This window comes from Camelus ferus, chromosome 2 (genome assembly GCF_009834535.1).
Source record: "Camelus ferus isolate YT-003-E chromosome 2, BCGSAC_Cfer_1.0, whole genome shotgun sequence".
NCBI classification, from domain to species: domain Eukaryota; kingdom Metazoa; phylum Chordata; class Mammalia; order Artiodactyla; family Camelidae; genus Camelus; species Camelus ferus.
In genome coordinates this window covers 83,926,713-83,941,166 of record NC_045697.1, presented here as the reverse complement: position 1 = coordinate 83,941,166, position 14,454 = coordinate 83,926,713, and the positions used below count along the sequence as shown (strand labels likewise).

Below are 14,454 nucleotides of genomic sequence, written 5' to 3'. Positions count from 1 at the left end.
GCAAACCTGGCCTTAAATATCTCTAGGGATAGCATTTCCTTCCACTTTCCTTCTTCCCAACTTGGGTAATGATGCCAGCATCCAAAAGCTTCAACTGCCAGGAGAAGTTTGTCCATCATTTAAAGTGTAACTTCCAGATCTCTTTTCCTATTTCTATTCTCCTTATTACTATATATTTCTTCGTTTTTTAGTGTTGATATTAGTAATGATTAGGATTATTGGGAATATGGCCATCATATGTAAAAAATTCCTTCTCTGCAAGAAGTTTAAATGCCATTGAAAACTTTTTTTTACATCTTTATAAAGTAGGTTTTTATTTATTTATTTATTTTTTTATAAAGTAGGTTTTTTTAAAAATCAAAATATCAAAGTAATGTTTGAGCAAGTCATCTGTTCTGCAAGATATCTGTAGAATTTTAGGAAAATGTAAGAAAAGTTTTTGAAAGACATACATAAATAAACATGCATAAAAATTTGCACAGTTTGACAATTTTAAAATGTAACATTATGTTATCATTATAGGAAAATTTAATGCACACATGAGATATTTCAATACATTGTTTCTGATGTATCTCATTCATGAGTGCATTTTTAATGAAATATAGTCATCTTACAATGTGTTAATTTCTAGTGTATAGCATAATATTTCAGTTATACATATATATTCCTTTTCATATTCTTTTTCACTATAGGGTATTACAAGATATTGAATATAGTTCCCTGTGCTATACAGTAGAACCTTGTTGTTTACCTATTTTATATATAGTATCTGCAAATCTTGAATTCCCAATTTATCCCTCCACCTACCCCCACCCCCCTGGTAACCATAAGTTCATGAATGCATTTTAAAAATCCAAGAATCACCTGAATTTAGATAATCAATTTGAAAAGCTGTAAAATCCAGACCAAGTGTGTTATATTTTTGGAGGAATAAAATATTTTAACAAGTGCAGGCAATTAAAAAACACATACATGTGAAATCCAACAGAGCCACTGCACGGAAATGTCAAGAAAGATTATGTCTCTTAGTCTAACATTTTTTGTTAAGTAAGTAGTTTTTTAAGAGGTAGAAGAGGAGTGGATTAAGTCACTGTAACTTTTACTCCTATGAAGCACACACTCAAAGTTAAGCATGACAGAACCTGACTCGGAGGGAAATTTTCAGTTCAAAAAAAAAAATCAGATAATGATCATTAAAACTGATTTCACTCCATTCTTTCCAAATCATCTTATCCTGCCTTAGCAATAAATGAAATACAGATGTTGGAATAAGGCGAGATACTTTGTTTTAAGCCTAGTAAAGCAGAGGCATGCTTTCTAGTTAGTATAACTATTCATTTGAAAAACAAACCCTTTAGTTTCTTTACAAAATTATTTTGGCTAAGGAAACCCTGGGACGGAAATCGTTAAGAATTACCAATAACCCTCAGGAGACAAGCAAATAAATAACAGATACTACCCAGGTACAGTGGCAACTCAGAATCATAAAATAACCCAGTTTCAGAATTTTAAATAACTTTTGTTCGAAGACTGATAAGATTTACAGTATGATAAATATGCTTTTGCCACAGAATTAACGAAATTACAAACTTACACACATTAATATTCAAGATGCAAAATGAGTTCAGGATAACATCTGACTAACAATGTTCCTCATAAAAGATTAGCAGAACAAATCATTAAGAACAATAACACGGATGGACCTAGTGATGATCATACTGAGTGAAGTAAGTCAAAGACAGATATCATATGATATCACTGATATGTGGAATCTATAAAAAAAAAGACACAAATTTTATTTACAAACCAAAAACAGACTCACAAACAGGAAACAAACTATGGTTACCAAAGGGGAAAGGGTGGGGAGAGCTAAGTTAGGGGTTAGGGGTTAACAGACACACATGTTACTGTATATAAAGTAGATAAACAACAAGGACCTAATGTATATCACAAGGAACTATATTCAATTTCTTGTAATAACATATAATGGAAAAGAATCTGAAAAGAAAAAGTATATATGTATGTATATGTATAACTGAATCATTTTGCTGTACACCTGAAACTAACATTGTAAATCAATTATGTTTCAATAAATTTTTTTAATGATAAGATTTTGATGTGGAAGCATATAGGCAGCAGCTGTATTTGGTAGACAGGGTACATAAATATTATTTTAGTCCAAGGACAACTAATCTCAACAACTTGGAACTAGTAAATAATTTCATTTCTTTGAAGTATGAGTCCATTTGTGACATACAGTTATACTAATTATCACTTGTGCCTATCATATGTGCCTATGAAAGGTGGGGAAGAAAAATGTAACTATTTCAAGGGTTGTCTACTTTTGAAAGAAATTCAGTGGAAGGCATTCTTATTATCAAACAATACATTATCAAACATACATGAAATATAAATGATTACATTCTTCAGATAAGTTTTGAAGAGTACACATGTAATGTAAATATGTGTAATGTAAAAAGATATATAAGGAATTCTATTAACAGAAAGGTGAATGACCATCTTTCATAAATATACTTCTTTTAATCTGTAGGAATGACTAATTTGTCCTGATGCACTTATTCACTTTGCCCTAGTCTCCTTGGAACAAATAATACATTTTAATTGCAACACAGGTAGTGTAAGAGGAAGTCTGTGACTGAAAAAAACTAAACTAATAGGTACAGCCAGGAATTGGGTCCATATTCTTAAAATTACACTCTTTGGCATTATTCTTTAACCAACCTTGCCATTTGACTTAAATGATACGTAACAATGCAGACAACTACAGCAAAGTCTTTCATTGTCATTTGAAAGAAAATGACTGAGTTCAATATATATTTTTACATAATCTAAGAAAATTTGAACATGCAGTCATCCAGCCATAACATATTAGACCTAGAGATACAGCTTTCAAAGTGTCCAAGATCTAGAGCAAAGACCAGCAAACTATGGTCCAAGGGCCATAGATCTCTGGCAGCCACTCTGCACTCTTAGTGCAAGAGCACCTGCGGACAATATGTAAATGATGGGGTGACTATGTTGTCGTAAAACTGTATTCCCAGAATAGGCAAGAGCTGGATTTGGCCCATGGGCTGAATATTGTTGATGATTTGGTTAGAATAAATGAAAAAAACAGAACTAAATCAATGAATTTTTAAAAAGAGAGTTCTTTGGAATTGTGTCCTGAATGTTAGGGGATAACTTTCAGCAGAACAAAATTCCCACAGAAAACTACTGGAAAAGCCAAATAAAAATTTTTTAAAAATCTATTTAAAGATTTCAGAAGTGCTGAACCTAACCTACCTAGTCCTAACTAGGATTAGGAACTGCCAAAATTTCAGAGAAGGGCAAGAAGCTGAGAGTATAGCCTTTGCCCAAAGAGAGGACTGCTGCTGGGAGCAAAGAAATCAGCAGAGCCTTCATTGAGCTCATGGAGCTAGGGCAGTAGTGCTCAACCAAGGGTAATTTTCCTTGCAGGGGACATTTGACGATGTTTGGGGGCACTTTTGACTGTCATGATGTGGGTTAGGGGATGGTTTGCTGTGGCATTTAGTGAGTAGAGGCCAGGATGCAGCTAAACACCCTACAATGCACAGGACAGCCCTCCATCCCCAACGAGAAATTATCTGGTCCAAAATGTCAATAGTACCTCAGTTGTAAAATCCTGGACTACAGAAACAAAACGAAATTGGAGGCTTAGAATCTTAGACACATACACGCGCGCACGCACACACACACACACACACACACACACACCAAAGTGTATATTATTCTTATTTCTGGTTTGGTTCAGACATTTGCTAGGGATCATTTTGTTTAGATACTTACATTCTCAGGTATGGAAGTTTCCTGCCCCTATTAAATCCCATGCATGAAGTGTTCTGAACCATCTTCATTCACTCAGGTCCCAGTCCCACCTCAGCAACATTCATCCTCAGCAAAGCGCCTCATCACTTACCCTATTTGATTAAAATCATCCTACCAATGTTTTGTCTACTCCCTTCATGTCCACATATTTTTTTCTAACTTCACTCATTCTTTTCCATCTTTAAGAAAGTATTTCTTTTTTATCAAGAAAATGGCTTATCTCCTTTCTCCCATCTCCTTCTCCTTCAAAATCACTTTTTCTTTACCCTGCTATCTTTCTAGGTTATTCCCGATCCCTCTCCTTCTTTTTTAGCCAAAGTCATGGAAAGAGCAGTCAACATGAACTGTGTCCACTTCATTATAATCCAGAGACTGTTTCAGTGACTCTCTGCAAATGCCTTTTTAGTCAAATCTCAGCTGTAAAACCAATGGTCTTCCTTTAGTCACAATACTTACTGTTCAAGATCTCCTGTGTCCTCCTCTGACACTAACTTTATTCCCCTTCTATCATCATTTTTTTGCCCCGTCACTATCCCACCCACTAAATATACCCCACAAGATTCTGTGTTCAGTATGTCAGTTATCACAGTACCTCTCAGCTTCAAATCCACCCTTCTACATTTTGTGGTGCTTGAGCTGGGACTCAGGCTGCATTTCTGTTTTGCCAGCACCTCCTTATTAGGTCTGCCAATAGGGGGCGCTAGAGGGAGCCTACAAGGCCAGAGAAGAGAGAAGGGACTTGGGCCTACCTGTTTCCAGTTCCTATAGCAGGTTGTTCCGATAGCGGACTTTGATTCTACTCTGTAGCTACTCCCACCCTTACAGAACCAGTCTCATGACTTCTTGCAGTTGCTACCTGCATGATGCCTTGGTGTTCTTACACACCTTTTCAGTTGTTTAATAACAGAGCCAGTAATACATAGAATGGACATTATTATAACCATCATCACCTTATTTATTCAACAGCAGAGTAATGTTACTTGCTTATATCTTAGAACATTTTGAGCTTACTTTTCCCCTGACTGACATGAAGGGTATATGGAATTTTGGCATTCATTTAGTATACTGATGTTAACCATGAGGAAAGATGTGGCCTCTAAGGTGTAACTCGCAGCCAAGTTCACCCTTCCATCATGCCTCCAAATAAGGCTTCCATTACTTGTTGTGGGATGCCAGAAATTATGGTAGGAGTGGAAGGGGGACCTAAAACTGGGAGAAGTTTGAAAAGTTGAATGATGGAGGGGGTTTCAGTGTCTTCTACATAAACTTTGATGAAATGAGCACCTTTGGGCTAAACTAAGGACATACATAGCCTCTGTCTCAGGATGTAGTAGGCGGCATTGATAAAACTGAAGATTTAGTCACTCAGGCTTACATATTTTTTATATCATACCTAAGGCCCCCAGGAACCACAATTATTCAAAGAAAGCTTCTAGGTGTGGTAACATCATAGGGGAATGTGTTCTGTGTTGAGTTGTGAGGTCACTGAGAAGGGAGTCAAGCCTGGAAGGCTCTGAGACAGGTGCCCTCGCACTGACTCAGATTTACACCTTTCATTTTGCATCTTCAGGCTTATATAGGGAAGAAGGCCTTGATAGAGAAAGGGATCTTTGGGCCTAGAAACAGGAAAGCTATGAACACACAAAATCTGCCACCAAAATAAAAGAGCAGATTAGGAATCCTTAGAGTTTTAGGCCTCCCAGCCATATGGGGAAACTGAGGGGCAACATGTATTAAAATGTTATAAGGGGGGCAAGGCGACATATGGGAAATCTCTGTACCTTCCTCTCAATTTTGCTATGAACATAAAACTGCTCAAAAAATAGCCTTTTTCAAAAATGTTATAAGGTTTTAAAAAAAATTTGTAATTGTCTTAGCCCAACTATTTTTAATCAAGATTCTATCCCACAACGAATAATAGTAAAATCCTCAAAGGAGAAGTGTCCACTGTGCTTGTTTTCAGGGCAGCAAGGCAGTGGGAGCTGGAGAGACTATATATATCCTCCTCATTATGTGTCTAGAATCAAAAGACCAGCAAGCAACAAAAAAGATACCAGTAGTGTTCAACAGAATGGTGAATAGGGCTACTGCCCGTGGTTCCTGTGCAGCAGGAAGAAATGAGAGCACGGAAAGCCAGCCTAGCATCAAGAACTGACCCTGAGGGCTTCATGGCCAGGAAGCCCTGTGGTTTTCAACTATGTGGAAGTACAGATTCTAAAGAAAGCAAGAGAACTGTAAGTTATACAAGAAATCACCACCACTTCTTGATTCTTGCAATTTTATCTCACCACTATTTCTCCCCAAATTACTTTTATAAGTCAAGGTACCCAAAAAACCTCTCAAAAAAAAGCCCCTCACTTTCTTTAAAATGAATAGAAACACTCTAAATGTATCTTAGTTATGATATAATGATTAATGTTATTCAAATAAATGGTTCTAGGAAAATCTACATGACTGTTAGTATGAAAGCATTCTACTCAACTGGAAATTAAAGACAAGCTTAAACTTTACAGTGGAATTCAGTGATTCTCTTTTAATTTATATTCATCTTATATTGATCAGTGAAGAAATTAAAAATTGTAGCCATTTCACAGATTATTTAAAACATTTGGTTAAAAACATCTATCCTGTTTCCGTGAACTGTATGCTTCTCTGTAATTCTGGAAAATCCAGAAATTTTTCCATTGAAGGTTTTCTACTGTCAAATGCAATCCAGTCTATTAACTTACTATGTCTTGGTTGGCCTTTGGGGTTATCGGGTGTTTTTAAAAATTATTCTGTAATATGCACACCCATCACAATCTATCGTGCCCTCAGTTTAATATGGGTACCGTTTATGAAGTTTCCTGGGGAGTTGGGTTGCTCTTTATGGTTGTTACTTATATTACTGCTACTAACAGTTTCTTGAGATAAAGAATTTTCTCACATTTGGTATTTCTTTTACATTGCTTTTGCATTGATCATTATATCATAACTGAGCAGTACAAAAGAAATTACCCAGCACTTTTAATGTAGAAACGCCAAGAAGAAAGGCTTGTCTTTATTTTGTTCCTTTAATGTTTGAAAAAGAATGGGGGATGACAGGTTCTGCAAAAATTGTCCAAAGTTTAACATAATATAAATAGCTCAATTACACATTTATTAATAAATTATTTTGAAGCCAAGATTTTTTCACATTATAAAAATAAAAGCCTATATTTTGGGCTTATACCTATACAGAATAAATTTGTTGAAAAATTTTTGTAGATTGTTTTTAAAAACAAAGCAAATTCACATCCTTTATTTAAAATGCCACATAGAACTTTTAAAAAGGAGGATGTCTGTTATTTCTATACAATCGAAGGCTCTGTGCACCTTCTTCTTCACATTAAAAAGAGAACAAGAGGAAACACTGGTTTTTTTAGAACATACAAATTTTAAATACTCAGTGATCTGGAGTGATTTCTATGCATCCAGATACAAACAGTGGCATAGTATTAAGCTTTGCTAGTGAGGAGGCCTTGGTCCTGTCATAAGCTTTTACAATCCTCCTTGATAAATTTAGACATCTCAGAACCAGACATTTGCTAACTCTGAGGAAGAAGAAGGTACAAGGCTACTCACTTCAAAAAATGATTATTGAGAGCCATCAATGTGTTCAACCCTATTATGTGATCCAATAGATAAAGAGATCATTCATTTCACAGGACATTTGTTGAATACCTACAATGTGCCTGGCACGAAGTGCTAGGTGCTGGGAATAAAGGTAACATATGGTCTCTACCCACAACTCACTGGCTAGTTGTGGGCCCAAGTATAAACGCAAATCACAATATGCCATATGATGTGTGCTATAACAGAGGTAGATTCACTAGGTTATAGTATCTCAGAGGAAAATAAAATAATTACACTGGGGGTGGTGATGAAAGGAGTGCTTATGGAACGCTGCTAAAAGAAGAAATCACATCTGGGCTGGACTTTGTAGCCAGAGAGAGAGAAGAAAGAAAAGTAGAAGTAGGTAAGAAGGGAAGCAGAGAGGAAGAGAGGGAGGAAAGCTGAAGGATAATGCAAAGGGGGGGGGGGTGCTAACTAACAAGGACATGGAGACATAAGTAAGCATGTACATTTAAGGACTACTGTGAAAAATAAATAAATAAGCAGAAACCTCAATTACACAGAGTTAGGAGACCAGACAGGTGAGCTCTCATGCCCTGTGACAATAGCAAAGCCCAACAGGAAGCAGAAAGACCTCTTCTTTCCTGGCAAGGGCTCATCCAGTGAGAAGCCACGGGACTCTGTCTCCTGGTGCCCTCCCAACTTCCTTTCCCCTCTATAAAAGTGCTCTTCCCTTGCCCTGCTGGAGATTGCATGTGGCTCACCATGGTTGTAGACCCTGAAGTGCAGTTTTCTGCTGATCCTGAGTAAACCTGTCTTTGCTGGAGAAATTTCTGGCAGTCTATTTGTTTTAAATCAACGCTACTAACTGAGAGCCATGGCTATGGAACAAAGGCTGGGGTGGGGGCAGTGTTGGAATGCTGGAGCTGAAGCTGGAAGCCTTGACTATGGAATATAAATGACCGTGGTGCTACGGTAACTTTGGACTTTGTCTGACAGGTATGAAGAGCTGACAAATGTTGTTAAGCAAATAAATGAGAGTTTGAGGGGGGGTTTGGTGATTATTTTGTTTTGTCATGTTGGGATGCTGTTTAGATGCATGCTTTAGAAGGTTCCTTTGGGAGTAGTGTGGGAGCCAGAAGGTATGTCCTGGTGCCTCTGCTACTAATAGCAATTAGTCAGCTCTTTTTTTTTTTCCCCAGTTTTTTTTTTTTTTTTCGGTGGGGGGAGGTAATTAGGTTTTTTGTTTGTCTGTTTATTTATTTATTTCTAGAGGCAGTCCTGGGGATTGAACCCAGGACCTCATGCATGCTAAGCATGTGCTCTACCACTTGAGTTATACCCTCCCCGCAATCAGTTCTTGAAAAAGAGCTGTGAGAGATGAGGGGATCCAAGCTACATCAGTGACAATAGAAATGAAAAATTATTGTCAGCTCTTGCCTGAGGTGACATAGTGTGGGGACAGGCTCTGGAAACAAACAATTAGATTGGAATCCTGGATTTCCAGTTATTAATGGCATAAACTTTGAAGTTACTTAACCTCTCTGAAACTCAGCTTTTTTTTTAAATCTGTAAAAGAGTAATAAAAGTAATATCTACCTCACAAAGTTGTTAGGGAGATTAAATGAGTTAACATATTTAAAGCATTTAGAATGAATAGTATCTGACATGTAGTGATTATCATATGTGTTAGTGATTATTAATATTTTATACTCAGAGGAGAAATAAATCTCACATTTTTGGAATGGAGGAAGAAGAGAGCATTTAATTTGGAATGTAAGGTGGAGGAAAACTGCCAAAAGGCAAAGACTGCTGGAGTGCAGAAGGTACTCCAGGTGGGGGTAACAGCAAGAGCTAAGGCTCAGAGCAGGGAAAGGATAGGAGATGTTCAGCCTCCAGTACAAGGTTCAGAGGTTCATTCTTCAACAGGAAAAAAATTTTTCTTTATCTGGGAATCTAAGGGCCAGGAAGAATCAACCTTGTCTCTTAATAAGGGTCCATAAAAATTTAACATCCAATTGTGATACTTTTGAGAGAGAAAAGAACACTAAAATTGATGAAAATTAAATAATTTAATATATTTCTAATATATTTTTGAAGTATTTCTTGTCCAAAAATTTTTTCTTCAAAAATTATTTTAAAATATGTCTTTCTAGGAAAAAATAATATCGTACTATGTACATTAAAGGAAATTTTTTTAATTTAAAAAGTTTAAAAACTTCCATCTGAACATTTAGAGATGACTTTAGTGTAATAATTACAAGAAAAGAAAATTACAGGTTAATATCTGTCATAAGCACAGATGCAAAAGTCCTGTACACGATATGAGCAAATCTAATAAATCTAATAAACATCAAGACCAAATGGAGTTTGTTCCAGAAATGCAAAACTGATTTAATATTTAAAATTCAATCAATGTAATTTACTACATTAACAGAATAAAGGAAAAGAACATAAAGTTATTTCAATAAATGCAGAAAAACTATGATCAAGGTGGGGGGAAAAACAGCCTCTCAGCAAAGTAGGAATGGAAGGGAACTAGGGAACTATCTTATTTCATCAAGATTATCTTTTAAAAAAATCAACAACTACATTTTACTTAATGGTGAATTTTGAACATTTGCCTCTTGGGTTGGAATTAAGATAAGGATGATTACTATAACCACTTCTGTTCTACATTATACTGGAGGTACTAGTCAATACAAGGCGAGAAAAATAAAACAGACAAAAGATAAAAGAAAAAGTATTTTTTTTGAGAAAAAAAGTAAAGTTGTCATTTGCAGATGACATAACTATGTATGTATGTAAAAAATCTAAAAGAATGTACAAACTATTAGGGTTAATAAGCACAGCTATTGGAAATAATATAAATATCCAAAACTCAATTGTATTCTATATACTAGAAACAATTAGAAAACGAAAATAAATTTTAAACAGCTTTTAAAATGGTACTGAAAAACAAAACATAGTCTTTCATATTAACATAGCTGGTTAGTCACAGTTCATTTTAAAAAGGATTAAAATTCTTAAGCAGCAACATCATAGCTCTATTTGCCATTCCCTGAATTCAAGTGATATCAGAGATACAGATAAGGCTGCCAGAGACTTGCTTCATTTTTGGGCTCAAGTCCCCCAAATCATTGAGCCCTTGTAGCTTTCTGTGAAAAATACGGAAACTTGGAAGAATGTTTTATGAAGTCACTTTGAAGAAATGGAGTACGCTCAGTTTTACAGAGCGCCTTAAGTTAAATGATTCTCCTACACCTGTTAGTATATGTGAACCCCCAATGACTTGAACTTTAGAACTTAAGAGGCTTCCAATTCTAGTACTAAAAATAATCTGTAAGAAGAATTTTGTCAAAGATTTATAATTAGTGATAAAACAAGGATGTTGTTCTCATACTTAAATTCTCACTGTGCTTTGCTCTCTTGGGCTTAAAGGCAGAATGCTAACATGATAGCCTTAACAATTAGTGCCTAGAGGACATGTCAGTTTGAAAATTGCCTAAATATAGAGCAAGAAATAACTTCTTTAAGACTTAAAAAACAAAATTCAACTGAATAAAATTTAAAGATCTTATTGGCTTTATTGAGCAATTCATAAATCAGGGAGCATCCGATCTAGCAGATAGAAAGGGCTTCTGAGGAGCTGTTCAAAATTAAAGGCTTTTATAGGCAGAAGGGAGTGGGAACAAGAAACTTATACTAGGCAAAAAGCAGATTGGTTATCGCAAGATTATATTCCTTCAGGGGATGGCCAGGGTCTATCAGGCAAATTACCTGATTACTGCTGAGCAGGTGATTCCTGACTGAATGATTTAAGATTCCACTTCTGTGAGAGCCCAAACTGTAATTAAGTCTTGGTTTGGTGACATGGGGCTTAGCATGAGTGACTCCATTTGGGACTATTGTCTTATCTTTAAAAAAGCAAATTTTGATGGTGATGTGTATGATTTACTGAGGAAGGGCAAAATGTTCACAGCTTTTATGCCCAATTATATGAGGAAGGCATTCTCTTCAGTTACAAAAATGACAGGTCACACATTTCCATAGGAGTCTTGACTTCAGAATCTATCGCATGCATGCTAAGAGCAGAAACAACGATTATAAAGGCAGAGAAACACCACTCATTTGCTAACTCAGGTGATTCAGTGACATGAGGTTTTTTTATGAGCCCGTAACTGTAGTGATGTTTTTCAGAACCTTGTAGGCCCCTGATGCTTGGAAGTAGGGAGCTGTTTCTCTTAAAAGGGCTAACAGAGAGAGGCAAGAAATAAGTAAAGGAAGCAAAACAGTTACAAATTAGAAAAGAAAAAAGATTATGTGAAAACCACTTGAGAAATTAGCTGACATCTGTGGAGAGAATATTGAGAATGAAAATAATCAAGATTTAACAAAGCCAAAGTTTTATGACAGAGGGGTGAAATCTCTGACAAGTCAGATTTTCCCTCATTTATATTTCTGTTTAAAAGAGTCTTTCATTGTCAACTGTATGGTGAACTTAGTGGGGTAACAAGTGGTTTGAAACTATGGTAGGGACGGTAGAGCATATGGTAATACATTTAAACTAATTAAACAGGACAGAAAGCTCAACCCCAGAAATAGGAGTCTGTCTCACCTCTCTTTGAGAGTTGATGGAAGGTCATCCTCTCTAAGATTTTGGTTTCCCACCTTCTGCTTCTCACTTAGAGACACTTTGCGACTGCTTTCTGTAAAGATGGGATCTTAAAGCTGAAATTTAGAGGTAGAAGAAGTGGCCTTCATAGTTAAAGCATCGTTCTACAAGACCAGATTCACACCTTCCCTTGGATGGCTTGGAAACTGTCGATGCAAGTCACGGTAAGAAGGCATAGAGCCTAGAAAGGCTGAAGCTGAGAGCCAGATTCCTAGGAACTCAAGGACTGTGTACAGTGTTGGGTTAAAGTAAGGCATAAATGGATGACTTCCCGTCCCCTCCCTTCTTCTCCTCCCCTCTCTCTCTGATTTGGGGGGGGGGGGTGAGGGGGAATGTGCCTGCATACACACATGCATTTTAATGTGTGTATGTGTATATATTGATCTGACTCTTTTTTTTTTTAAGTTTGCTTCAAAGTATCCTCTGGAAATGCAGTTATAATTCAAAGTTTGCTTAACTTTTAAAGTAAGCTTTTTAAGAAAAATATGGAAAATGTGGAATCAGAAAAGGCACTGGAGCATAGATTGAGAGATCTGGGTTCTAGTCCCAGCTTTTCAAAATCCATGTGACCGTGAGCTTGACTATTTAAACCTCAGCTTTCCCATCTGGGAAATGAAAGTATTGGATGGACTAGAATGATTTTTAAGGGTTCTTCCAACTCTGATATTTGATTATTCTATGAAATCTGAGTTAAGCAGAGAGGTACCTTTGCACAGCACATTAACCTCTGGTAGAGGCATACCTAAATTATAAGAGCAGGGAAAGACAAAATCAGCTTCTGAAATACTGAAATTGTCCCCCTCAACAAATGAGTCCTTGCTTGTAACAAAGTAAGGGGAAAAAAAAAAAAAGGATCACGTTATAGCAACATGTAGTATTTGTTACAAGTGAAGGGGCTAAAATTAGCCAAGTCAAAGAATATATGCATAAAATCACCAAAAGACAAGTGCCAGCATGTATGCTGGGCTGTCCTTACCAAATCTTCTAAGTGAGATAGATAATGCAAATAAAATTTAGGTATCAAATAATGCAATTACAGTAACAAATAACAGTAACTGGGAAGCAAACATGCTCACTAGAGAACAGTGTTTTGACAGATACACTTGTGTGTATCTACTTGGCTTGACCACTTACCAGCTCTGTGTTCTTGGGTAAGTTAATTATGTGTTCATTGCAAACAATTTGAAAAATATAAAAAGATGAAAAAATGAAAAAAAGCCTCAATGCAAGGAATTCTGGAAAATGTTGTTTTTGCTTTCCAACCTTGATACTAAAAAACAAACCAGAACAGGTGTTTCTGTATTTGTGATGCTTATCACTTTTACCTAGAACATCATTTAAACACAGGTGTTAGAGTCATTTCCTTTAAGAGCTCAAGCAGACACAAATGTTCACTGTCAAGTTTATTAATCAACATTATTCTGGAAGTTTCAATGAATGTAGTAAAAAAATGTTAAATTAAATAATTTGTGAAACCACTGGAATCAAAAAATATAGGGCTAATGATGAGCTATGTATCTTTTTTAAAAACCCAAATTTCAGTTTTCAAGTAATGAAATTAAAAACAGAAGTTGATAATGCAATCATATGTATTTAGAAATCAATAGCTTTTTCTTTATTGGCAATAAAGAGACAAAAATGAGAAAAAGCAAACACACATAAAACAGATAGTAGGAAAGAATTAAGTTAAAAAGAAAAATACAGGACCTATATTTTCTTTAAATTCCCAGAAACCAAAAGAATTTATACTAACAATTGAAGGGCCCAAGGGCAAAACAATCAACAGAGCATGTTCTTGGCTGGAAAAATCTTAATATCACAAAAATATCAAGCCTATAAAAAAATAAATTCAATTAAAAATATGTAATAGCTTGAGATATAATGAAATACAGTAAACTGTACATATTTAAATATACAATTTGATATCCACACACCTGTAAAACCATTATCACAATCAAGATAATGAATGATATCTTCATTAATTTACATAAGGCTGTTCAGCCTTCCAACATCACTTGCTGAAGAAACTGTCTTTTCTGCATTGCATATTCTTGCCTCCTTCATTGTAGATTAATTGGCCATAGATGTGTGGGTTTATTTCTGGGCTATTTTGTTCCATTGATCCATGTGTCTGTTTTTGTGCCAATACTATGCTGTTTTGATTACTGTAGCTTGTAGTATTGTCTGAAATCTGAGAGGGTTATGTCTCCAGCTTCATTCTTTTTCTTCAGTATTGCTTTAGCAATTCTGGATCTTTTGTGGTTCCATATACATTTCAGGATTATTTGTTCTAGTCCTGTGAAAAATGTCCTGCATAA

The 14,454-nt window shown here is 35.8% G+C and overlaps 1 long non-coding RNA gene across 4 annotated transcripts in view; it reads left to right on the top strand.

The window, feature by feature from the left end:
• The window catches only part of LOC106729726, a 280,510-nt gene extending 266,365 nt beyond the window's left edge, over positions 1–14,145 (top strand). For all 4 annotated transcript variants that reach the window (XR_004313487.1, XR_004313484.1, XR_004313486.1 and 1 more), the window contains one exon: positions 12,151–14,145. This is a non-coding gene — a long non-coding RNA (uncharacterized LOC106729726). The remainder of the gene's footprint in view (positions 1–12,150) is intronic.
• The last annotated feature ends 309 nt before the right edge of the window (positions 14,146–14,454 follow it).